We start from the raw sequence: 4,955 nt of genomic DNA, 5'->3' as shown, positions 1-4,955 counted from the left end.
TGGGCAATGCAGGTAAGACCTATGTATTTTAATTGTGTACACAATCATCCACACTGTCTTTCCTGGTTTCAACAGATTCTGAATATATACCTGCACGGTAGACAAAAAGGGAATGTCTATGATTTTTAATTTTTTTTAAGCTTTAATTTTGTAAAAAGAAATGCCCTTACACTGAAAACTACATGGGAATAAAGCCAAGAGATCCGCTGAAACTCACAGGACAAAGAGGAAGGGAAGTGTTGAGTCAGAAAGACCATTATACCATGTTATGCTGAAGTGCTGCAAATAGAGGTCATCTACCAGGGAATATCTCCTGCCATCAGGTGTTCTTCAATTCCAAATAAGCCGTAATATCTATGCCCGAGGGAGAGGTTAAGTACAGACAGAGGTTCAGCCCTAATGGAGAATTCCTTGCTATTTGTGGTTTAAGGTCAGCCCTTCTAGGTTATTTTTAGACAGATTTTGTGTACAAATCTGTAAGAGTATTACAGCTAGGGCATTACTGTACAGAATGGGATCATAAAATCATTTTTGCAGCCACAATACTGAAGAAAACTCGCCACCTGCTGGTCACAGAGTTGCTAGTTTCACACATTTCCAGACAATATTTGATACATTTATTTTATTACCTTTCATAGAATTCATATTTCACATTTCTGCCCCATTTAAAACATTAGCTCTGACCCGTTTGGTGTATTCTTATTTCAAAATCCCAGATTTCCTACTAAAAAAACACAAAGTGACTGTATTCTGCCCTGGGATTTAAAAAAAATAATCTATTTTTCAGCATGAATAATTGCCTCCTGAGGTTTATTTTTTGCATGGGTGAGTTTTGCTGTATATTTAACTATTATTAATCATTACTAATTATTATTATTATTATTTCATGTTTTAGTGTCTCACCCCAGAAGCCATCTCCTGTTGTTGCTACTTAGTGAGAAAATGCACCAAGAATCTTTGTGATTTCTATAGTGATGGTGGGTTTTTTACAGACCAAATATTAAGTAATGACTGGAGGTGCTAATGTTTTATTAGAAATATTTTTCATTCCTGAAATGATAAGGAAAGTGGCTAATATTTTTAATGTAACCATATTTTGGCTAACTTTTCCTTGTGTAGACTGGTGAGTGAGCAACACTAAGTAACATTAGATAGTCAGAACATAGATATTACAGATTTTTTAAAAAATCAAACAAGAGAGTCAGGTAAATAAGTTATTATGCTACTTTTCTTTCCAAGGGCTGGATCCAGATCCTACTGAAGTCAATGGGAATCTTCCCATTGACTTCAATGGGCTTTAGCTCAGTCCTTTAATCAATAATCCCTCCCCACAAGTGTATACATTCTTCTTCATTAACCTTGGGTTTAAAATTTATTGGGGTTGATTAAGACTAAATGTGCCATGGAGAGAACAAGATTTCAGGGCCACCATAAAAGAATATTTTACCCTTCCCAGAAGAGAATTTATTCTGATAAACGATAGAGGAAGCAAGAAGGGTTGAGATAATCCTTCATTCAATATTAATCATCCAAGCAGAGATCTGAAATTGGGAAGAAATGTGCAGGGTACTGGCCACAAATAAATCAAAATGAGTAGCCACACAAGGTATCATAGCATTGCCTCTCAGATCTGAACCTTAGAGTTCAGAAAATGAGATACTAGCACCTGAATCCTCTAAGCTTAATTACCAGCTTAGATCTGATAGCACTGCCACCACCCAAAAATATAGCGTTTTGGGGCACTCTGACCTCCCCAACCTTCCCTGGGGACCCCAAGAACCCAGATCCCTTGGGTTCTTAAAACAAGGAGAAATAAACCATTCCCCCCACCTTTCCCCCTCCCAGAATTTCCCTCCCTGGGCTATCCTGAGAGATACTGATCCAACCTCTTAAATCACCATACAAAGAAGCATCTCCCTTCCCTTCCACAAAGAGGCAAACAGATTCAAGGAAAACAAAGAGAGATTCTATCTCTCCCCCTCCCGTCTCCCCCTCCCATCCATCCTGGTGAGTAATCCCAATCCCCTGGGCTAAAACAAGGGAAACAAAACAAAATCAATCAGGTTCTCTAAAAAGAAATCTTTTAATAAAAGAAAGGAAAAGCAAAGAATTATCTCTGTAACTTCAAGATGTAAATATTACAGGGTCCTATAGCTTACAGACACCAGAAAAAGACTTTCCCCCCAGTACCAATACAAATCAAAATATTCCCAGCAACTACACATATAAAAGTTAACCAGCCAGATCCACAATTGCAAATAGAGTAAAACAATTAAAAAGCCTAAACCGCCTGTTTTACTTACTATTTGAAAAGAAACTTAAAGAGCCTGTAGTAATGTCTGGTCTCTCTCAGACCCTCCGAGGGAAAAAACCACAACGGACAAAGAACACACACAAAAGCTTCCCTCCGCCCAAATTTAAAAGTATCTTGTCTTCTGATTGGTCTTCTGGTCAGGTGTCCCGTTCCCTGCTTGTAATCCTTTACAGGTACAAGAGACATTAACCCTTAACAATCTGTTTATGACACAAGGCCATTATTATTTCATAAAGCAAATGACAGAAAGAAGAAAATGGTAGACACTCCAAAATGGGCTACAGTGCTTGCTGGAAAGGAGATAAAGGGAAGACAAGCGTCTTTAAAAACATAGTGGGCCAAATTTTCATTTACGCTAAGTCCACTTCGTACTTGTATTGGCCCCTTTACACTGGCCCACCTTGTCTTGAAAAAAGATTGGTGAAACACAAGGGAAGTGATGTAGGAAACAGAAAATAAAAGGAAAATAAAAAAGATTAGGTAAATCTATCACACACTTTAGACATGATAGATGGGAAATCAAACCAGTTAATATTAGCTTGGAGAGTCAGAGAAAATAAGAACTGTCCTCTAAGTTCTTTCAGTGAAAGAGAGAACGATGGGGAAAATAGGTGCTGAAGTAAGAGAACACCAATATAGCTATTTCTGTTCAGTTCTCAGTCTAAAGGATAATCAGAGAACCTTGTACAGGAAGCAGCAAAAATGCAATTGGGTAAGTTATCAACAACGGGTAACCAAAGAGATGGTGAATATATGTGACAAAAAATTCATTACCCTGCCTAAAAGAGATGTCGCATAAGGCTGTGAACCAGGAGTTCTTGGTTTTATTCCCTGGTCTGCCACTGAAATTCTCAAGGTCCCTTCCAGTCCTGGAGTCTATGAGTCTATGATGCATTTTCCATCACTGACAATTTTAAAATCAAGATGGGATGTTTTCCTAAAAGATCTGCTCTAGGAATTATTTTGGGGCGGTTTTATGGCCTGTGTTATACAGGAGGTCAGGTTAGGTGATCACAGTGGTCCCTTCTGGACTTAGATTTTATAATCTAAGGGCAAGTGTACACTATGGTGTTTAGTCAACCTAAGTTACTCAACTCCAGCTATGTGAATAACGTAGCTGGAGTCAACGCACTTTAGGTTGACTTATTGTGATGTCTACACCACGCTGGGTTGCTGGGAGAAACTCTTCTGTTGACTTACCTTATGCTTCTCATTCTGGTGGAGTACCAGAGTAGACAGGAGAGTGATCGGCTGTCAACTTAGCGGGTCTTCACTAGACACACTAAACTTATACCAGTGGATCGATTGCAGCAGCAATCAACAGTAAGTGTAGACAAGCCCTAAGAAAACCTGGAGGAATTTAAGGCTTCAGTTCTTATATGTGCCTTATACTGAAGCCTCAAGGAGCTCCAGCTATTCAGTTTATTGAAGAGAAGGTTCAGGGGTGACTTAATCATAATCTATAAACATCTACATGGGGAACAAAAACTGATAATAGAGAGATGTTCAATCTAGCAGACAAAGATATAACAAAATGCAGTGGGTGGAAGTTGAAGTTAAACAAATTCAGATGGCAAGTAAGGTGTAAATTTGTAAAAGCGAATATGATTAATTCTTAGAAGGGAAGGTTTTGGGGGGAACAGGAAGTGTGTCAAACACTATATTTTGGCTGGTGGCAGCGTACCAAATTTAAGCTGGTAATTAAGCTTAAAAGCGATCATGCAGGTCCCCACTTTTTGAACGCTAAAGTTCAAAGTGGGGAAAAACCTTGACACTCTGGCATGTGAACTACCCTCATTTTGTTCTCATCCTTTGGGTCAGATTCCCTAATGTCCCCTGCACTGTGACATTTTTTGTTTTAACCTTTCTGGGTCTTAGTTTACTCATCCGTGAAACAAAAATAATAAATTTCTCTCTCTCAAAGAGTGTTTTGAGGCCCTCACTCAACCCATCCAACAAGGCTAGCTCCCTGTGCATTACTGGTATCTTGACCAAATGGGACTACGGATTTTCAGAGGTGGTTGCTTTTCAGCACTTTCTGAAATTCAGGTCCCTTCAGGGTATCTGCAGTTGAGCATCGAAAAATGGAAACCCCAGACACCATTAGTCACTTGTGAAAATCTTGCTCTTGTCATTCTTGCTAGAAAAACAGATTTAAAAAAAAATGCAGTCATTTAAAATATTAAAATGAATGAACTTCTCAATAACCATCTGATCAAATATCAAGGCCCCACTGTTATTGCCAACTCTCCCACAAAATAACGATTCTCTTGACATACAATACGCATTGCATCTTTCAGCACAGGGCACAGAAATTATTTCTACTGTCCATTATTCTGCAGTGAAGCCTGCAAGGGTGGATATTGCTTGATCTAAGTAAACCATGTGAGGCAAAAGCATTCATTTAGAGAAAGAAAATGTGAATCACTAACAAATGAAATAGTTACAGAAGCAGAAGTGCAATAAGACAGAGCTGGAGAAAGTACATAATCCCAGTTTGCTGCAATTATTTTAACATGAATTTAAAACAAAATTAAAGTTAACAGTTTAAACTGATGTTTGAGGATTTTAAAAGATTTTGTTTCCTTTGTAACCACTATGTTATTTGATCCAGTATAATCTCAGTGTGCACTGCTCATAA

The sequence above is a fragment of the Gopherus evgoodei genome, chromosome 3 (assembly GCF_007399415.2).
Source record: "Gopherus evgoodei ecotype Sinaloan lineage chromosome 3, rGopEvg1_v1.p, whole genome shotgun sequence".
Lineage (NCBI taxonomy): Eukaryota > Metazoa > Chordata > Testudines > Testudinidae > Gopherus > Gopherus evgoodei.
This window is presented reverse-complemented; position numbering follows the sequence as displayed.